The sequence below is a fragment of the Cetorhinus maximus genome, chromosome 2 (assembly GCF_964194155.1).
Source record: "Cetorhinus maximus chromosome 2, sCetMax3.hap1.1, whole genome shotgun sequence".
Lineage (NCBI taxonomy): Eukaryota > Metazoa > Chordata > Chondrichthyes > Lamniformes > Cetorhinidae > Cetorhinus > Cetorhinus maximus.
This window is the reverse complement of record NC_135880.1, coordinates 66,244,939-66,267,467: the sequence shown is the minus strand read 5'-3', so window position 1 is coordinate 66,267,467 and position 22,529 is coordinate 66,244,939. Positions and strand designations below refer to the sequence as shown.

Here is a 22,529-nt window from a genome sequence, read left to right as displayed (position 1 = left end):
GGGGGAGGATTCCCCAATTGTCAAAGTGTGGTCTTTCGCACGTGCGCGTGAAAGAGCGCACATTTCCCTGAGACTTAGTGCTGTCTCAGGGAGATCACTGAAAGTTTTTTAAACATCAAGAATAGACAAATAAAAAATGTATTAACATGTCCGCCTCATATGATGATGTCACACAAGATGGGACATGTTAATAAAAAGGACATAAAGTTTATTAAACATTTTTAAAATGGACATGAAACCTCATCCCGCCAGTGGATGAGGTTTCATGTTTTTTCTATTCCTCGCTGGGGCTCCTGGCCTGCCCACCAACCTTAAGGTTGGATGGGCAGGGCACTTAATGGGCTTAATTATCCTGTCAATGGCCTCAATTGGCCATTGACAGGTTGGCTGTCCGCCCGCCTTCCTCAATATTTAAATGGACCAGGATGACGTCGGGGGTTCCTCCCGACATCATCCCGCGTCATTTTCGTGTCAGCGAGCGGGCCACGCCCCCAACTTGCCGACAGAAAAATTCTGGCCAAGAGTTCACATTTCAGGACAAGGAACTCTCTTCAGAGCTGCAACTCTTTTCTCCATCCACAGATGCTGCCAGACCTGCAGAGTATTTGCAGCATTTTCTGTTTTAATTTCAGATTTCCAGCATCTACAGTATTTTAACAGTACAAACAACATCTGGTGGAATTAGCACAGGATTATTTGAGATAACATTTTGTTTGCACAAGATATTCAGTTAAGGGAAATGAGTTAACCCACCTTAGCTCATCTACTTAAAAAAGACCCTTCAGTTCAATTCTTTCAACGCAACATTCTTTTTTTTGAAATAATTGCAGGGCTTTTGCCTGTACTATCCTCTTCCGATGTCCACTCATGTTGATCTGTCTTTGTGTGAAGAACTTCTGGCATTAATCCAAATCCTCCCCATTGTCTTACTGTCAGAGTTTAGTTTGAAGTATTATTGATGTGAAAAACATATACAAAGTGTGTAGCACACTTTTATTCGGTATAATCCTGATTTTTAAAAATCAGAAATTACTTTGATTATATGACTGAATAACAAAACTTCCTTTGTTGAGACACACCAAGCTCTTTCACGCCTTAAACCCGAGTGAAATTACTGCTCAACGAAGTTAATGATTGTTTAAGACCTGTGGTTAAACCAACACAGAAGGTGATTTGTACAATAGGGTAATGTCATCTCTCGTTTTTAAACAACTATAGTCAAAAACAATGAACTCAACCTCTCTGTTTGAACTAGGTTTTAACCACACCTTATTTTTTATTGGTATAGGAGGATTTCAATAGCAAAATAAAACTCAATGCAACTGCTTATGAAAGGGGCCCAGTGTCTGAGCCAAAAAAGGTATTGAATAAAAAATCAAGTAAAACTTGATACCACAATCTTAAGTTAGAGGTGGTTTACTTTAAGTGTTTACAGACACTTGTACAAACCCACAAATAGTTCCCAGCATACTCATCTGTGTCTGGTGAGTGGAAGGCACAAGATATATTTGTATTTTAATATCTTATTAATATTTAGCAGAAAAACATAAATGGCTGAGTCAAGCAATACTTTGTTCATACAAATGCTTTGCAGGGATATAAGTTATACATTGAATTATTGAGAGCGCTTGGGAAGCTTGGATGATATTGTACATTAGGGATACCATCTATACGTTGGCAAAAGGCCAAGTAGTGGTAATGGAGGAGATGAAACGGTGCTTCGAAGGCCATTGGACCATTTTTATGTTGGCATGAATGGTATGGTTTGTTTCTGTAGCAGATTTTGGGATCAGATGTGGGGGTCTTAATACCACTTAAATGTCTTCACCATTCCTGTTGTTTAATTCTCTGTAATTCGGGAAGGAATCAATATAATCTTCTGCTTCCTTTGTTCCGGGTGAAACTTCAGCATTCCACATGAAAGGCTGCAAGTTAAGCTAAGTGGTAAGGATCCAAAGTGCAATTTAGGAATCATATCTGCCAACTGCCAAAGTATGACACTGGCAGTACATGGTTTTGGGCCCGGTCAGCATTTTCTGACAACAACCAGCACAGGTCAAGCACCTCTTTCACTAGTCAATCCTTCATATACCTCTCCCAGCTTCCAACCAAGTTCCATTTCCCAATCCAAGTCCAGGTTCTAATGGACTAGATTGAAATCCCTTCCACTCAATGCTGTCGTTGACATAATATCTGGAATGGTTTTTAGACAAGGTAGTGAAAGCAAAATTTCTGAATTAATCAAGATGGAGTCAGGTGCTGTGGGACATGATGGAATGGAACACTAATTTGGAGGGATATAAACACCTTCCTCACCTGTGTATACATATCTTCATTACTTTATCTTTGTAATGCTCATCTTTGCCTTCCCCTCGTTCCAAAGATAAAGTTTTGCCTGAAAAGGTCTACCAGTAGAACCAGAATCAGTGATCTCCATTTTTCAATTGTCACCTCCGTTCAATCCCTCAGCTTCACATTCCCAACAATAAAATAGCCAAGCCTGTGTGGGACCTAGCATCTTACCAGCAAGGAAAGAATTAAAAGTACAGATCCAAGATTCAGCTTTGGTTTAGAGGTCAACTATCTAATCCAACAAGATGCCACAATCTTACTGCTCCCTTTTATAACTTTTGTTGCTAAATAGAATTGTGACCACATTAGATAAAGGCACTCTATCATAGCACTGGATTTATTCATCTTCAACTTAACTATTCCTTCTGTGCCACACAGACAAAATTATTTACAGTTTAAACATCTGGGGAAACAAGAAGGAGAATACCCATTTTAATTCAACACTCGTGAAGTACATATCATCTTCTAATCAGACTCCCTCATCGAGTCATTTTCCCTAACAAGTGGGGAAAATGCAGCATTTCATCATAAGGTGTACATTGGTTCGCATTCAAATATTTTGCTTCATCTGAAATTCCAATAAGATTTAAAGCAGTCTCATCCACAATCCGGCCCACCATGCCGCTCTATCTGGCCCGTGGAGCCGATGTTCAAAATACAGGCACGTCAAGTGAAAGACCTGCAAGGAGCACCAGTGAGCCTATCAGCAGCAAACACAGGAGAGAACCAGTCTGTGATTGGAGGAGCGGCATGAAGGTAAGTGGCCATGGTACATTCCTTCTCTCTCCCCCTCACACGCAAGCGCCGGCCTCCTAAAGGAGCATAGGGATCAAAATGGCGCAGCAGGCCTGGGGAACCACGAGGAATAGCAGCCGCAGCAACAACGCCCGCCTAGCCCCCGCAACCAGGCAGCTGGAGACTCCAACAGGGCCGAGTGAGAAATCACGTCATGGCACCTTCACAACCGTCCTGAGTTCGTCCTCGGCAGTAAAATGTCCAAATTTCCCAGACCTGGGTGAGGAGTGAGCATGTCCGTGTGCTTGTGAGTGAGTATGTGTGTGTGAGTGAGTGAGAGCGAGAGCCCCGAGACTGGGGGTGAGCTGGACATGCACACACCCTTTCCCTTCCTTCCTCTCCAAAAGCCTATCCACAAAGCAAGCCAGGAGAGAAAAAAAACCCAGGTTAAAAGGCAACCCACTTCCGACTCCCACTTTTGTATGAATTCTGCTGAGGCCAGCTCGGAGTGTGTGCCACCAGGGGTGAATGCAAGGTCAGTGTTAGTTAAACCCAACTCCTTAGCTCGGCCATGGTCCCCACCCCTCCCTGGTGACCAGGACTTGAGGCCTGGTCTGTCTCTCTAGCTCTGTTTCTTAGGCGAGAAAGCTAAGGTTAGCTCTGCTGCTTGACACTTTTTAATGGTCATTTTTATTATTTACTCATTTTTTAAATTATCAATTCATTGCTTTGACATTGATTTTTTTTTTTAAATTCGTGTTTAATGTTGTGCCAAACCTTATTTCTGAAATTTGCTCATCAGCCCCTTGAGTGAGAAAAAAATTGAAGTGTGGCCCCTCACGTGTAAAGGTTGGACAACCCTGATTTAAAGAGTTATTTCTGTCCCATTACATATACATTGGATGCTTAGGCGATATTCACACATGTATAATGTAACTTTATTTTCACTAGTGTGAAATATCATCTTCAGGGACTGTAAAAATACTAACTAGGCCCACTGAGTGATAGGAGGTTAGCTTTTTTATGGCAGCACAGTGTTCATTCTGGTTTCTACATGAGGCACATTTCAAACCGTTAGTGCATACTTTCACTGACACATTTGAGGTAACATTTGGAATAAATTATTCCCTTTCCTAGACTGTTACTGATCCCAAATTTCTACATTTGGTAAGCAGCAGAACTGGCAAAAGAAGTGTTTCTCCTGAGCATATTGACTTTGCAAAGTGAAACTGATGCATGGACAGACCACATATTGATGCCAAGTTTACCTTTGAGAAAACAATATATAACTATAACATAACTGGTAGCAACGCAGTGTAACTTGATTTTTTTTAACATTCATAGTTTTTATTTCCCTGCAAAACGAATTTCTATCAATCTGCAACTTTACTAATTAACAAAGCCATATTGAAGTGAAAACAAGCCAATTTTCATTTAAACGGCACAAAGCTATATCTTGCGAAGTCCTTTTCTGACATTCTTTAAATGAAACACATCAGTACTCAAGAACAATGTATAAACTAAATACAAAACTCAATGAGTCACGAAAAATAAGCATTGAAAGAAGGTTCTTTCACAAAGGAAGCCCAACGTCACTTTTAGGGGATTTGACTCTCCTACATACATCCGAGGCTGCCTACCTTTGCTGGTTAAAAGTCCCCCCATTATCGGACAACTTGTACAGGCCACCACTGATACTTTTGTACTTTTGTACAGAATCCAGTGCAGCCAAATGCACTTTAAATGAATAACCATTAAAAAATAGAAATGTTTTAAGAGAATAAAATCTCAATGCACAAATTCCTTGTCTATATTTGCCAAGGATAGCTGTCCCTGTTAACTGAATGAGTTAAATGAATAACACATATAAATGAACTGAAATGAAAGTATGGATTATTTATTTAGTCATTGTACTGCTTCTCTAAAGGCAATCCGTTCAATCCTTTTTTGCCGATCAATCTGAAGCCTTCTTACAAGTATTTTTGTCTAGCTATGAAAAAAAAATGACCTAGTGACCAATTCAGCAATGTTTCCAAGTTTTTTTTAAACCTCATTAAATGCTCAGGTTCCACAATTTTGGCAATCAATGCAACAAGCATTTTTTTGTTAGGTGTGAAAACGACTTTGTCAGGTGATAATGTTCAAACTTGGTGGTGCTTATAGCTTTACCCATGTTTTAGCAAACAAGCAAGCCCCTTGATAATAGGCTATATTGATAGGTATGATTAATTTGTTTTTGAAGATCCTCTTTCAAAGGATAAGATTTTAAGTCCTTTTTTTAAAAGACTATCTCTACTAAATTGTGTATATATATATATATATATATATATATATAAAATGAAGCAAATAGCTTAGATACACTCTGGTTATCCATAACAACTGTGATTTTTACAGCACTGTAATTGCTAACTGGTTTGCGTTCCATTGTTAGCTTCTTGCCAAACTTGATACAGTTTAAAGTGAATAAAATAGAACTGTTTTGCAACTTACTTGATTATGCAGAGATATTTTAAAAGATTGATTAAAATCCAGTAAAGAAATTAATTCAAAACATTAACTTTCTCCTTTTCATATTCAAAACATATTTTCTGCCCTCCTTTAAGGTCTTCTTAAGCCATCCGCCTTTCTGTAGTAGGCAGCTAACATGTTCCCAAACTTAAACCACTAAGGATGAGAGAGCCTGGCCTCAGGTAGCTGGCCTGCTTATCATCCCCTATGAGAAAGGACCTAAACTCTCATTAGTTTTCCTTCCCCTCCCATGCCTCAAAAGGCAAGAAATGAAACCTATCACATGTTGAATCGACGGCCTAACTCCAGATGTACCACATCAAAGCACAGCCACAAAGCATTAGACGTGACAAAAGGCAGTAATATTAGCAAAGGATTGCAAATCAAGGGATAAACATCTGGCCAGCTGCACCTTTCAGTTCACCGAATTTAGAGAAAGTAGCTCATCCTACCCGGTTAGTAGCGCTGCCAACTGTGATTAAATGTATTCTTGAAGGTTTCACATTATGACTTGCCCCATGCTCCAGCCATTAGTCAGCCAACACATCCATCTTTGTGACATACTGCCTTCCTACACCAACTGGAAATCAAAAGACTCAACCCAATTGGATGATGCTTCACTGTCAGCCAAACAGCCTTTTATTTTGCTATTTTCAATATTTCTATATATGCTAAAGAGAAATGATCAAAGAAAATGACAATAAAAAATCTTTTTTTTAATGTCCCTACGATTTTTCTACAGGATTGCACACAGCAGTGTCCTGAGGATTGATCTTCAATCTCCAGAGACTCCAGGTCAATCCTGGGGGGTTGGCAACCCTATGGGTTAGTCAGTGAAATACTCCCATCCTGATTCCTCTTCAGAAAAAGGTGCATGTGCATGCATGAAGAAGTGTGTGGTGCAGGCATTTAAAAATCATTTAGCAAATTTGAATAAGGCTACACAGAGGGTATTCTCACAGAATCACAGAATTATTATGGTGCAGAAGGAGGCCATTTGGCCCATCATGTCTGCACCGGCTCTCCAAATGAGCAAGGCCAAATTGTCCATATATCATCAATTCGTCATCTGTTAATATTGGTTTTATTTGATAAAATATATAATATGGATCTTTCTTTTGACTAAAAAATTGACGAAAAGTAACCTGCCCTTATAGTTGAGGTAATGTTGACTCTGAATGACAATGTAAGACGGGGAACATTAGTTCAGCTGCCTGTTATACACCTCTTAATTTTTGTTCTCATTGTAGTCCATGGAAACACATATCAGGAACTGATATTGCCCATTCTACACTATCACCAAAAGTCAAAGTTAACTCCATTTTATCTAATGAGGTGTATAACAAGTTTAAAAATTAGCCAATACTTCTGAATAGCTAATTTTTGAGGAATTTTAGAAGGAATGTTTCCCAATACAGAATGCTAGTATTCCGAGGTAGATAGAATTTGACTAAGTCAAAGTAGTTTTTATTTTTAAGCAATGAAAGATATTTGGAACAAGACATCTGCTTCAAAAAGAATATTAATTTTCTTAGGCCTATGCTACCACGGTAGAGGTAGCTTTTTTCTTAATGGTTCAGTTGAAAGGCTCCGGTTTTAATGTCAACCCATGCAGCAGTATCTGCCCATTCTGAAACTAATGCTATTGACACTCATCATTGTCTTTTTTAAACGTTGAAGAAATAAGCCTTATTGAACTGAAATTTCAGGAAGTTTTCCTTTCTAAGTAAAAGCAGAATAAACTTACATTTACCACTTTCTCCATTGGGTTGTAAAATGCCTTTCAAAATCCATTGTAGAGGAACAAGATAAGGCTTCCGAGTAAATTTTTGAATTTCCCCTGACAGTTTGATTACGGAGCTATCCAACTAATTATGGTAGCGAAAGAAAACCAAAGAGCTACTTCCAGTCCAGTTAAACTAATTCATGTAACAAATTATCTCATATGAATATCTTCAATTGGGGAAAGGAAAAGTACAGAGTGAACAGAACTATTATGAAATGGACAACCATAAAACATACGCACTGTAAGGTACATAGTTATATAGAATTTACAGCACAGAAACAGACTATTCTGCCCAACTAGTCTATGCTAGTGTTCATGCTCCACATGAGCCTCCTCCCAACCCTCTTTATCTAACCCTCTCAGCATATCAGTTGATCTGCAGTTGGAACTGCATATTATGTCCTCCTTTAAGAAAGTTTTTGCTTTAGCAAAAAGCAAAAATTGCAACATAATTGCTGCTAAAACATTGGTTCAGTATTTGCCATCAAGGATGAGATAGTCACACACCACTTCAGCTTCACACCAGTTGCAGTATAACTGGTGCTAAGACAATATGTTACTCAATTAATGAAAAATACACATTCACTCCATTATTTTTCCTTGAAGTTTCTCATGTTGGAAAAGAGTAGATATCTCACTGACGCTGTTCTAACATTAAAAACTTCATGTCGCTTGCCATTTCAACACTCCACCCTGCTCTCATGCCCACATGTCCGACCTTGGCCTGCTGCATTGTTCCAGTGAAGCTCAACGCAAACTGGAGGAACAGCACCTCATCTTCTGACTAGGCATTTTACAGCCTTCCGGACTGAATATTGAGTTCAACAATTTTAGATCATGAACTCTCTCCTCCATCCCCACCACCTTTCCGATCCCCCCCTTTTTTCCCCAATAATTTATATAGATTTTTCTTTTCCCACCTATTTCCATTATTTTAAAATGTATTTCCATCCATTATTTTATCTCTACCTTTTAGCCTTTTTCGATTCCTTCACCCCACCCCACCCCCACTAGGGCTATCTGTACCTTGCTTGTCCTGCTTTCTACCCTAAATTATCACATTCCTTAGTTAATATCACCACCTTCAACACCTCTTTGTCCTTTTGTCTATGACATCTTTTGGCAATTTCCACCTATCACTGGCTCTCTATCCAGCTCTACTTGTCCCACCCCCCCTTAAACCAGCTTATATTTCACCTCTCTTCTATTTTTACTTAGTTCTTTTGAAGAGTCATACGGACTCGAAACGTTAACTGTGTTCCTCTCCGCAGATGCTGCCAGACCTGCTGAGTTTTTCCAGGTATTTTTATTTTGGATTTCCAGCATCCACAGTTTTTTGCTTTTAAAAATTTCACTGGTGGACTGAATCTAGTTAACATAGCTCTGCTTTCTACTGGTCATTGGTGGTAGGAGACGGGCAATACAACTAAAAGTCATCCATTATTCACACTACAGCAAGTCAAACAAAGCATTTCAATGGTTTCGGAAAGAACTCCTCTCAGATTTTTTTCCATCTCACTTTTTCTCTCCTGGTAATGTAGATCGGACTAATAAAACAACCAAAACTACTTTCCTACAGCAATAACTGATCCAACTCTTGTTTGTAGTAGCATCACAACAAGCTTAAAGAAACAGACACAATATTTTAAAAAATAAGTTCCAATATCCTCAGAGTCACAGAATCATTAAGACAAAGCAAGAGGCCATTCGGCCCATCAAGTCTATGCTGGCTCTCTGCACAGCAATCCAGTCAGTCCCATTCCACCTCTCTGCCCCTGTAGCCCTGCAAGTTCATTTCGCACAAGTTATCTATCCAATTTCCCTTTGTAATTATCAATCATCTCTGCTTCCACCACCCTCATGGGCAGTGAGTTCCAGGTCAATACCACTCAGGTAAAAAAATGTTCTAACTCACATTCCCCAGCATCTCTTGCCCAAAACTGTAAATCTGTATTCCCTAGTCCTTGGACAATCAGCTCATGAGAACAGCTTTTGTCTACCTTATCTAATCCTGTCATAATTTTATTTACCTCTATCAAATCCCCCCTCAATTTGAGAACATCCCCAGATACTGCAACCAAAGCTTGTAGCTAAAATCCCTCATCCGTGGAACTATCCTATGAAATCTCCTCTGCACCCTCACATCCTTCCTAAAGTGTGGTGATCAGAACTGGTCACAATACTCCAGTTGTGGCCTAACCAAGGCTTTGTAAAGAATCAGCAAAGCTTCCCTGCTTTTATACTCAACACTTCTATTTATCAAGCCCCAAATCCCTTATGCTTTGGTAACCACTCTCTCAAGATGTCCTGCCACCTTCAAAGGTCTATGCACATGAGCCCCCCAGTCCCTTTGTCCTCTGCAAACCCTTTAGAACTGTACAATTAAGTCTATATTGCCTCTCCCAGTCTCTCACACTTCTCTGCATTGAATTCAATCTGCCACTTGCTGCCCATTCTGCAAGCCTATCTATGTCCTATTGCAGTCAACTGGTATCATCCTCTCTTTTCGCCACACCTTCAAGTCTGATATCGTCAGCAAAATTCAAAATTTTACTCTGCATACCAAATCAATTATATATATAAAGCAGTGGTACTAGCACTAACGCTTGGGGAAGACCAATGTCTACCATCTTCTATTCTGAAAAATAACCATTTAACACAGCTTGCTGTTTTCAGTCCTTAAATCATTTTCTATTCAAACTGACACTATCCTCCTATTCCACGAGCCTTAATTTTGTTAAACAGCGTTTTATGTGGTACTTTGCCAAATGCTTATCAATATAGAGAACATCTGTTGCATTCCCTTCATCCAACTTCTGTTGCTTCAGCAAAATATTCACACAATTTTTACAGTGCAGAAGGAGGCCATTCAGCCCATCGAGTCTGCACTGGCTCTCTGAAGGAGGATTCTACCTAGTTCCATTCTCCTGCCTTATCCCCATAACCTTGCACACTCTTTTTTTTCAGATAGCAATCCAATTACCTTTGAATACCTCGATCAAACCTGCCTCTATCACCCTCTCAGCAAGTTCGTTCCTGACTCCAACTACCCTTTGGGTGAAAAAGATTTTTGCTCACATCACTTTTACTCCGTTTGCCAATTATTTTGAATCTGTGCCCTCTAGTTATTGATGTTCTCTGGGATGGGAACAGTTTCTCACTATTTACCCTGCCCATATCCCTCAGGATCTTGAATACCTCTAGCAAGTCTCCTCTCAGCCGTCTTTTCTCCAAGGAAACGAGTCCCAGCCTCTTCAATCTATCCTCATAGCTACAGCTCTTTATCCCTGGAATGATTGTTCTGAGTCTCCTCTGTACTGTCTCCAATGCCTTCACATCCTTCCTCAAGTATGGCACCCATAACTGGATGCAGTACTCCAGATAAGACCTAACTAGTGTTTTATACAAGTTCAACGTGACCTCCTTACTCTTGTACTCAATGTCCCTATTAATAAAGCCTAAGATACTACATGCTTTATTAACTGCTCTCTCAACATGCCCTGCCATCTTCAATGACCTATGTACATATACACTGAGGTCCCTCTGCTACTACACCCCCTTTAGAGTTTCTCCCTTTATTTCATACTGTCTCTCCATATTCTTCCTGCTAAATGAATCACTTCGCACTTCTCCACAAGGAATTTAATCTTCCATTTGTCTGTCCAATTCACCAACATGTCTATGTCCTTCTGAATTTCAAAACTATCCTCATTACAGTTGACAATGTTTCTAATCCTCATGTCATCTGCAAATTTTGAAATCATGCCCTGCACACCACAGTCTGGGTCATTAATATATATCAGGAAGAGCAAGGGTCCCAACAGTGACCCTTGGGGAACTCCACTACAAATTCCATTAACTAGAATTTTGCTCACATGTCTGCTGTGTGGCACTGTATCAAATGCTTTTTCAAAATCCATATACACCATATCAAGAAGAAGAGTCATACGGATTCAAAACGTTAACTCTGCTTCTCTCTCCACAGATCCTGCCAGGCCTGCTGAGTTTTACCAGCATTTCCTGTTTTTATTTCAGATTTCTAGCATCTGCAGCATTTTGCTTTTACACCACATCAATAGTGTTTCCCTTATCAACCTCCTCTGTTCCCTCCTCAAAAGGCTGCAGCAATTTAATTAAACATGATTTTCACTTAATGAATCCATGCTGGCTTTCCTTAATTAGCCTGCACTTCTCTAAGCGACTATAGGTTTTGTCGCGAACTATAATTTACAGAAGTTTCCCTACCACTTAAGTCAGACTGACTGGTCTGTAGTTGCCAGCTTTATCCTTGCACCCTTTTTTGAACAAGGGCGTAACATTCGCAATTCTCCAGTCTTCTGGCACCCTCCCTGTGTCTAAGGAAGATTGGAAGATTATCACCAGTGTCACTGCAATTTCCACTCTCACTTCCCTTGGATGCATTTTGTCCAGTCCTGGTACCTAATCAATCTTAAGTAAAGATAGCCTTTCTAACGTCTTCTCCTTCTCAATTGTAAATTCTTTGAGTGTACCAGTTACCTCCTCTCTCACCTCAGCCTGGATAGCATCTTCCTCCTTTGTAAAGACAGATGCAAAGTACTCCTTTAATACTTCTACTATTTCTCCAGCCTCCAAGTGCAAGTCCCTTTTTATGTCTCAATTTGGCCCTACTCTTTCTTTTACTAACCTTTATTATTTATATGCTTATAGAAAACCTTGAGATTTCCTTTTATGTTAGCTGCCAGTCACTTTTCATGTTCTCTCCTTGCTTTTCTTATTAGTTTTTTCACTTTCCCTCTGGTCCTTCTATATTCAGCCTGATTTTCCATTGTATTTTCTACCTGACATCTGTTGTACGTGTACTTCTTCCTTTTCATCTTCACTTCTATCTCACTCATCATCCAGGACGCTCTGGATTCATTTGTCCTACCTTTCCACTTCAAAGGAATATACATTGACATTGCCTGCAATACTTTTCCTTTGAAGGTAGCCCATTGTTCAGCCACCATCTTCTCTGCCAACATTTAATTCCAACTTACTCAACTCACATGCATTCTCATCCCATTGATGTTAGCTTTCCCCCAGTTAATGATCCCCGCTCTGGATTGTTCCTGGTCTCTTTCCATGGCCAACCTAAACCTTATGATACAATGGTCACTGTCCCCTGAATGCTCTGCCACTGATATTTAATCCACTTGGGCCAAATCATTCCCCAGAACCAGGTCCAACAAGGCCTGCCTCTTGTTGGACCGGAAACATACTGCCGCAGAAAATTATCTTGAACACATTCCAGGAACTCTCGCCCCTCGTGTCATTTTGCACTAATTCTATCCCAGCTTATATTTGGATAATTGAAGTCCCCCATTCTAATTACTCTATAATTTTTGCACTTCTCTGTAATTTCTTTGCAAATTTGTTTCTCTATGCCCCTTCCACTAGTTGGTGGGCTATAATCTAATCATAATAACTCTAATCATTGTTATTGCACCTTGTTCCTTCCTTAATTCTAGCCAGAGATATTCTGTCCTTGACCCCTCTGAAACATCCTCCATCTCCAGTGCTGTAATGCCATCTTTGATCAATATGGCCACTCCACCCACCCCTTCTTCCTTTCCTTTCTCTCCTAAACGCCTTGGGCAGAATTTTGCCCTGGGCATGCGGGATCGGCGAGAGTGGGAGCGGATGGTCGGGAAGCTGACTGCTGCCTACAATCGGCAGCGCTCCACAATTTTATGCGCACAGGCCAATTAAGGCTCGCCCAGCGTGATACACGAGCGGCAGCGCTGAGCGTTGCCTGTGCGGGCGAAGGGGAGGGTGTGTAAGCTGGCCTAGCACGAACATCGGATCTGCCTCAGAGAGATGAAGAATTTTTTTAAAAAATGAAGAGCAGAAAAATGTAATGAAACATGTCCCCTCACGTGTATTTGCTTTTGGAAACTTCATCCCATCCGTGGATGATGTTTCCAAAAAAATGCAAAGGCCACTTGGCCTTTTCGCCTGTCCCCGAACCGTTAGGTTGAACGGGCAGTGAAAAATTAAAGTCAGCTGATTATTTAATGGCCTTAACAGGCCTTTTAATTTTTGGCCGGCCCACCGACCGAACTATCGTGCGACTGCGCATTGGTGTTGGCACACTCAGCCAACGTCATTGCGCATCATTTCACGCTCAGTCGGGTCGGGCCCACACCCACCCACCAAGCTAAAAATTCTGCCCCTTGTACCCAGGAATATTTAGCATCTAGTCCTGCCCTTCTTTGAGCCAGGTCTCTGTTATCGCAATAATATCATAGTTTCATTTGTCAACTTGTGCCTGCAGTTCACCAGCCTTATTAACCACACTCCGTACATTCACATACATGCACATTAACCCTGATTTAGGCTTTACTTTCCCCGTTACTCTGACCCCATCTAATGATTTACTATTGCCTACTCTAATTCTATTAAACTCTCCAAGTATTCTATTTACCTTTATGCTACTCTCTGATATATCCTCCTTATCAGTTAATGCTTCTCTACTTCCCAATGCCAGTTTTTCTCATCTCAACTTTGAATTACCCTTCAGATTCCCATCCCCCTGCCAGTCTAGTTTAAACCCTCCCCAACAGCACTAGCAAACCTCCCCGCGAGGACATTAATCTCAGTCCTATTAAGGTGTAACCCATGCCTCTTCTACAGGTCCCACCTGCCCCAGAACCGCTCCCAATTCCTCAGAAATCTAAAGCCCTCCCTCCTACTCCATTTCTCCAGCCACATGTTGAACTGCTCAAACTTCCTATTCTTATGCTCACTAGCACGTGGCACTGGGAGTAATCCTAAAATTACTGTTCTTGAGGTCCTGCTTTTCAATTTCCTTCCTAACTCCCTAAAATCTGCCTTGAAGAACTCGTTCCTTTTCCTGCCTATGTCATTGGTCCCTAAGTGGACCACAGCCTCTGGCTGCTCAGCCTCCCCCAAAAGAATGTCCTGCAGCCGCTTTCTGACATCCTTGACCCTGGCACCAGGGAGGCAACATATCATCCCCGGGTCACATCTAAGGCTGCAGAAACGCCAGTTTGCTCCCCTAACTATGGAATCCCCTACCACTATAACACTCCCACACTTCCTCCTCCCCTCCTTTGCAACCGAGCCAACCACGGTGCCACGAATTTGGCTCTTGCCTACAACCTTCTGAGGAACCATCTTGCTCACCAGTATCCAAAGTGGAAAAGCAGTTAAAGAGCAAGATAGTCTCCTGCACTACCTTCCTGTTTCTTTTGGATACTCTGATGATCACCTATTCCTTCTGCTTGAGTATTCCTTAGCTGTGGTGTGATCACCTCTCTAAAAGTGCTATCCATGTAATCCTCAGCCTTGCAGATGCATCACAGTGACTCCTGCCTCTGCTCGAGTTTTGCAGCACAGAACTCAAGCCTCTGCAGCCGGTGACACTTTCTACAGAGGTAGTCAGCGAGGGCACTTTGTGCCTGCACAACCTCCCACTCCCACAGGATGCACATTTGACATGGCCGAGCTGCACCGACATACCTTAAACTATATATAACGTGTTTACCACAGTATAGTATAATACAATAACTCCCCTGTCACTCACCAATCATCTCCTCTGCGCCAATTCCAGAAAGGCCTATACTTACCAGCCAATCAACTTACAGGACTCCTGTGATATCACTTTTAAATTTTATCTGTAAACTCCCAGCTCTCTCTCTCCTCTGCTTTAAGCTCTCAGACCTCGCCAGTTAATTACCAGTTACCGAATCACCTATTATCCTTCTGCTGCACCAAACTGGAAATCAAATGCTCTACAGGGTGAAAAAGAGTAGAAGAAAGGAACACTTCCTCCCCGCCTTCACTGAACTCCCAACTCAGCAAGCTCTACTTCTTGCAATAAACCTTACCTAAAGCACCTCTTTCCCCCATGTACCAAATTCCCACTTCAAATCAAATTCCCAAGTACTCGCTCTGTCTCCATCTCACTCAGGCATAGTCTCCCTCACTGACCATGCCCCTTACTGACCATGCACTTTAAAAACCCCTCTCTTATATATAGAAACTCTGATGAGTCAACAGCTGACTTCAATTAGACTCATCAAGCACGATCTGAGTTTTACAAACCCATGCTGGCTCTCCTTAACTAAGTCAAACCCCTCCAAGTGCCTGTTAATTTTTTCCCCTGATTATTGTTCTTCTGATGTGACTGTTAAACTTTCTACACAATCACATGTTGAATATAATATTGTTTTTATCCATGTATGATAACTGTACTCTTTTGACTAAGTTCAGACTAAGCCACTAAACTCAAATTTAATTTTTCTATTTCAGATCATTTAAAAATATTAACAAGCAATGTCATGACCTTATTTGACAATAGCAAGAAGCATGGCTGACCACGCAACGGTTTCTGATTTCTCCCCACCGTCTTTCGAGCATTACTGAGGATTGGATAAAGTTGGTCCAGGATGTGATTTCCTAATAGTACTTTGCAACAATCTGGGTTAACACCCATTGGGATGCATTATGTGAACATTCACACAGCCTGCACAGATCAGTACAGATCTCAACAAGGTACCCTTACAGAAGCTGATGACATGCAGCTCCTGTTTATAGAGCAGAGGGGCCTCGGTGGCTCCTTCCAGGTGTTGCCCGTCTTTTACCAGGACCCGATCAAAGTCTGGAACGTGGTCGCCTCGCGACGCAGCTCTCCCCCGTCAGGAGTAGCGGCTCTCGTCAGAGAGCCACTGCTCAGGAACCCGCCCCTCCGTCCCTTTCAGTGGCTGGCGGAGAGGAGGGCTGTGGCTGCCGGGGTGACCAGGATCGGGGACGTGCTGGATGGCGGAGGACTGGGCTGGATGCTCCCACAGGAGTTGGCGCGCCGCGTGTCAGTGAGTGTCCAGGTCGCAGCCGATGCCATCCAAGACCTAAAAACGGTCGTGCTCGGAACCAAAGTCATTTTAGGTCTCGAGGTGGCCCAGGTGCGCGGTGATCTTCGGGCTGAACGTTCCCCTGTTCGGACGGAATTCCACATTGGCCCCAAGGCCCGAACCCTCCCTCGGGTGCCGGTGCCCCGCAATAATATAAGCCGCCTCGGGGACATGCCCTCCGTGCCATTTGGCACGGTGTGGAGGGGTTTTCTGTACGGACTGCTGCTGCACACCTTCCATTTTCTCACCCTGGTCCGCCGCCCGGACACGCCCTGGCGTGCCTTGTTGCCATCCGGCGGCGGAGGCCCCCGATGGGAGGCCCTCTATGGAGGAGTTCTCCCTCTTTCTATCGGGGACCTGGGTTGGAGGGTGTTGCATGCAGCAGTCCCCTACAATAGGAGGATGTTTAGGTTCATGGACTCCCAGGACACTTGCCCTTTTTGCGGTCTTGTGGAGTCCGTGGACCATGCATATATAGGGTGTCTTAGGCTGCACTCCCTTTTTAGTTATTTAAAAAATCTCTTATTACTATTTTGTTTGCACGTCAGTCCCACGCTCCTGATCTACGGACACCCGGTGCGGAAGGGGGTCGGGAAGGAGCAGGACCTCCTCGTGAACCTGCTCCTGGGCCTGGCCAAGTTGGCCATCAACAGGTCCAGGCAGCGGGCGATCGACGGGGGAGTCCCGCCCGATTGTTTGTCCCTCTTCCGCGGCTACGTTCGCGGCCGGATGTCCCTGGAAAGGGAGCACGTGCCCGGTGGGCACCGCGAGGACTGGGGTGGTTTGTTGACCCCTTTAATCACATCTTAGTTTGATGTTTGTAAGGTTCCTTTAAAGTTTTTCCTTGATTTTACAGCTGACCTGACTTAGGAGCTGTGCTTGATTTCTCCCTTGTTTTTGTTAATTTAGTTTATTGTTTTGACTCAAAAGAGTTACAGAAGCTGATGTAAAAGTGAACAAGTACCTGACCACTTTTGGAAAACCAATAATAGTGCCTAATGAGTAGTTACTTACTCACCCACAGAAACACAAACATTGTCTCTCATACACACACACACATCATATATATATTTTGCTTCTGAGGAAATTACAACATTTGGTGATATTCAGAAATATATAGAAAATTTCAGCACAGAAGGAGGCCATTCAGCCTATTGCATCTGTGCCAGCCAGAAAAGAGCTATCCAGACTAATCCCACTTTCCAACTCTTGATCTGTAGCCCTGTTGGTTATGCATGTCCATGTACTTTTTAAAAAGTGCAATAAGGGTTTCTACCTCTATTATCCTTTTAGGCAGTGAGTTACAGACCTCCACCACTCTTTAGATGAAAAAAATTCTCAACTTCCTTCTACCAATTACTTTAAATATATCCCCCCAGGTTATTGACTTCTCCATCCTATCCACTCTATCTGAGCCCCTTATAATTTTATGCACTTTAGTTAAATCTTCCCTCAGCCTCCTTTGTTCCAAAGAAAACAACTTCAGTCTATCTAAAACAAAAACAGAATTACCTGGAAAAACTCAGCAGGTCTGGCAGCCTCGGCGGAAAAGAAAAGAGTTGACGTTTCGAGTCCTCATGACCCTTCAGCAGAACTGAGTAAAGTTAGGAGAGGGGTGAAATATAAGCTGGTTTAAGGTGGGGGGGGAGAAGTTGGGGTGGGGGTGGTTGTAGGGACAAGCTCGATAGGGTTGATGCAGGTAGGATGTTTGCCCTGGCTGGGGCAAGGTTGGGTGGGGGGGTGGTCTAGAACCAGGGGACAGCCTCAGAATAAGCAGTAGGCCATTGAGGACTGAGATAAGGAGGAATTTCTTCAATCACAGGGCAGTGAATCTTTGGAATTCTCTACCCCAGAGGAATGTGGAGGTTCTGCATTGAGGATGTTCAAGAGAGCGATTGAGAGATTACTAGATATTAAAGACATCAAGGGATATGGGGATAGTGCAGGAAAATGGCAATGAGGTAGCAGATCAGCCGTGATCTATTTCGATGGCAGAGGAGGCTCGAGGGGAAGAATAGCCTACTCCTGCTCCTTTTTCGTATGTTCCATAGTCGACAGGTGTTTTTCTAACTGGAAGGATGTTTCCAGTGGGGTTCCCCAGGGGTCAGTACTGTTCTTGATATATACCAATGACTTGGACTTAAATGTAGGGGGCATAATTAAGAAATCTGCAGATGGTACAACAACTGGTCATATGGTTGACAGAGAAGAACATAAGGACAGAAGAAGAAAGGCTAGGAAGAAAGCTATCGACAGCAGGAAGATACCAACGGACTGGTCAGATGGACAGAAAAGTGGCGAATGGAATTTAATCCAGAGAAATGTGTGGTATGTACTTGGTGAGCTTGTGGTGCTGGGGCTGGGGGGGGTTGATGGGATAAACGGAGCGAGGGAATATACAATAAATGGTAGGATTCTGAAAGGTGTACAGGCACAGAGGGATATTGGAGTGTATGCCTACACATCCTTGAAGATAGCAGGACAGGTAGATAAGATGGTCAAAAAGGCATATGGAATATTTTCTTTTCCTGGCCCAGCACTAAAGTACAAGAGCGAGGAGGATATGCCAGAACTATATAAAATACTAATTAAAGCGCAGACAGAATACTGGGTACAATTCTGGTCACCACATTACTGGGGGTCACATAAGAATATAGATTTAGGGTCCAGGAATAAAAGTTGAAGAAAATTACAAATCTTTGGAAATTATTTTTGCATTCTATTATGTCTCCATGTAGAATCTGCTGATGCCAAGGGTATGCATCCAGGTCACACACTCTTCCCAACTAAGAAGACAGGTGGGTGGCCTGTTCCCAAAAGTCTATTAATATAGCTGAAACCAGCTGATAGAAGGAGTACTCCAACATGACAATACAAGGAAACGGTTGACTTACTTTTCAGGATTCCATCATTTGGAGAAGCACAAGCGAAGTCTGCGGTCAATCCTTCTCGATTTCAAATGTCATGGGACCAGTATAATTGTTATATTTCCATTGAAAAGGCAGTGTCTCAGGGTTTTCAATAGAACTGCAAGATTGATGAACAGGACTGATAAGTAATAAAAGCAACTGTATCTGTGAATAACTTGCTAGAAAAGATTTAGAAGCTAATGATGATGCAGGATTGTTTAAATACTATTTTACCAATAGCAATATTGGTTATTAAAATGTGATCTTAATTAGCTTGAAGCAATTTTTAAGTACTTCTGAATAACCAGAAACAGGTGGTCATTCTAATATGCAATAATCAGTGCCTTTAATCAGAAATTAAACACTTTATTACCTGTGATTATAATGCTTCAGCCCCTATCACACTTCATATGAAAATATGAAATAGGAGTAGAAGTAAGCCATTGGGCCCCTTGAGCCTGCTCTGCATTCAATAAGATCATCATTGATCTGTTTGTTTTGAATTCCACATTCCCATCTACCTCCGATCACCTCTGATTCCCTTGCCTAACAAGAATCCATCTACCTCTGCCTTAAAAATATTCAGTGACCCCACTTCCACCACCTTCTGAGGCAGAGTTCCAAAGTTGCAAAACCCTCTGAGAGAAAAAAATTCTCCTCATCTCTGTCCTAAACAGGCAGCCCTTAATTTTAAGACAGTGCCCGTCATCCTCTATTGCACACATTAAGATATTCTCTTAATTCCTATTCTCCATTTAGTCCTCTCCAGGCCATGCACCATAACAACAACAACATGCACAACTCGCACCAGCTGTGAGTGAGCAGTTCTTTAGCTCAAAGCCTCTGATGTCACTTTTTAAAGCAGCCAACATAAGATGTATCACAACAATCTGTGTCAAACTTGCTTCTGGAACTTACTAGCTTTTCTTTCAAACTATAAACCTTCAGAAAGCTTTCCAAACGCTTAGAATATATATTTTCTTAGCCAGTAAAAATGAATAATAAATAATCTTAAAATATAATCATAAATACACTGCATGAAAATGGCCCAGATTTTGCCTGAGCAGGGTATATCACAGTGTGCCCTGCCAGATTTGTTTGTGCATATTTAGATTTTTTTTTTTTAATTGCTCCCAAACTTCTTGGAAGTGTGAGCTGCACAGTGAGAGGGTATCAGGAACCTTTGTGAATAACAAAATAAACAGTGCCCAACCAATGAGATTAAAGGATGAAGAAACAAACGGCGGGAGGACTGAGAAGACGGGTTAATTGAAGTAGGGGAATTCAATGTCAAATCCAGTGCAGAAAGAGAAATAAAGAGAGGGAAAGAAAGTCTGGATTAAGAGAGCGAAAAGAAAAACAGAAAGGAAAAGCAAGAAAAGCATTTTATTAAATTTATATTTTGACATTTTCAACATCTCCAACAACCTGATGGAATACTCCAGCCATTTAATTGTTCACTTTCTGGGTTACAGCACTTGATTGGCAGTAATGAATAATTATCACATTGTTAAAATGGTACTTATACTGTTGATTATGAGTGGTGAGTTTAATGGACAATTGAAAATGCAGCTTCATGAAGCTCACAAAAAGGTTAAGGGCAGGATGCCTTTTTCAAGACATGTCGATCAGCAATTTATTTGCAATTCATGCCACTTCCTTGTCACAAGTTGCTGGCTCATTTGCGCATTAATAACAGTCTGGGTCGCTCAGGCACTGTTATTTCTTCAGCAAAATCTGGGCTATTGCATAAATAGTGTAAACTTAACTGTGGAATAAAATTACACAGTAAAAATTAATTTTCTAGTTTCATAGACAGCAACCAAAGGAACATACTGGAATGAAACTCCTCTTTTAGTGAAAAATGGGAGGATGCAGATTTTTCTTCACAAATAGCAACTCATTAATGAAATCCTATTCTCAGAAATTGCATGTTTCAAGTCTATTATTCCTTTCTCACAATTCGTCAGAATGCTATTAGTTACAGATAAAACAAGCACTTTTTATCAAGTGGAATTTCAGATGCATTCTCTGTGCAGTATTTAATTCAATGGTGGCACAAGATTCTGGACACAGAGGTCCTCAGAAGAGGGAACGATTGTTAAGATGCAGTTAAGGTAGTCTGAATGCCTAACAACGGAATATCCAAGAAGGTACTCGACAGTGAAGTGAAACTTGGTTACCACTCTCACAGAGGTTCAGTTGATTAAAAGACGTAGGAACAAAGCAGGAGTAAGCCATTCGGTCCCTCAAGCCTGCTCTGCTATTTAACTAGATCATTGTTGATCTTCTACCTCACTACCTCAATGCCATCTTCCCGCACTATCCTCGTATCCCTTGATGTTATTGGTACCTAGAAATCTATTGATCTCTGCTTTGAACATACTCAATGATTGAGCCTCCACAGCCCTCTGGAGTAGAGAATTCCAAAGATTGACCACCCTCTGACTGAAGAAATTCCTTGTCATCTCAGTCCTAAATGGTCTACTCTTATTTTGAGACTGTGTCCCCTGAAACTCCAAACAGGGGGTACATCCTTCCTGCATCCACTCTGTCAAGCCCTATAAGAATTTGGTACACTTCAATGGGACCACCTCTCATTCTTCTAAACTCTAGAAATACAGGCCCAGTCTCCTCAATCTTTCATTATGGGACAATCCTGCCATCCCAGGGATAGGTCTGGTGAACCTTTGTTGCACTCCCACTATGGCTAGTATCTCCTTTCTTAGGTAAGGAGACCAAAACCTCTCACAATGATACAGGTGTGGTCTCACCAAGGCTCTATACAACTGCAGCATGACTCCCTTATTCCTATACTTGCAATAAAGGCTAACATACCATTTGCCTTCCTAATTGCTCGTTTTTTTATTCATTCACAGGATGTGGACTTCGCTGGCTGGGCCAGTAATTATTGTCCACCCATATTGCCCTTGAGAAGGTGGTGGTGAGCTGCCTTCTTGAACCGCAGCAGTCTCATGTGGTGTAGGTACACCCACAGTGCTGTTAGTAAGGGTTTTGACCCAGCGGGAGTGAAGGAACAGCGATATATTTCCAAGCCAGGATGGTGAGTGACTTGGAGGGGAACTTCCAGGTGGTGGTGTTCCCATCGGCTGCCCTTGTCCTCCTAGATGGTAGTGGTCATGGGTTTGGAAAGTGCTGTCTAAGGAGCCTTGGTAAATTCCTGCAGGGCATCTTGTAGATGGTACACACTGCTGCTATTGTGCATTGGTGGTGGAGGAGTGAATGTTTGCGGATGTGGGGCCAATCAAGCAGGCTGCTTTGTCCTGGACAATGTGAAGCTTCTTGAATGTTGTGGGAGCTGCACTCAGCCAGGCAAGTGGGGAG

The 22,529-nt window shown here is 42.0% G+C and overlaps 1 protein-coding gene across 2 annotated transcripts in view; it reads right to left on the bottom strand.

Moving 5' to 3' along the window:
• The window catches only part of rgmb (repulsive guidance molecule BMP co-receptor b), a 217,091-nt gene that overhangs the window by 98,006 nt on the left and 96,556 nt on the right, over positions 1-22,529 (bottom strand). Inside the window, exon 2 of one of the 2 annotated variants that reach the window (XM_078565802.1) lies at positions 19,170-19,302. The exons of the other annotated variant lie outside the window; for it this stretch is intronic. The gene's annotated coding sequence lies outside the window, so the exon portion shown is untranslated. The remainder of the gene's footprint in view (positions 1-19,169; positions 19,303-22,529) is intronic. 2 annotated transcript variants of the gene reach the window in all.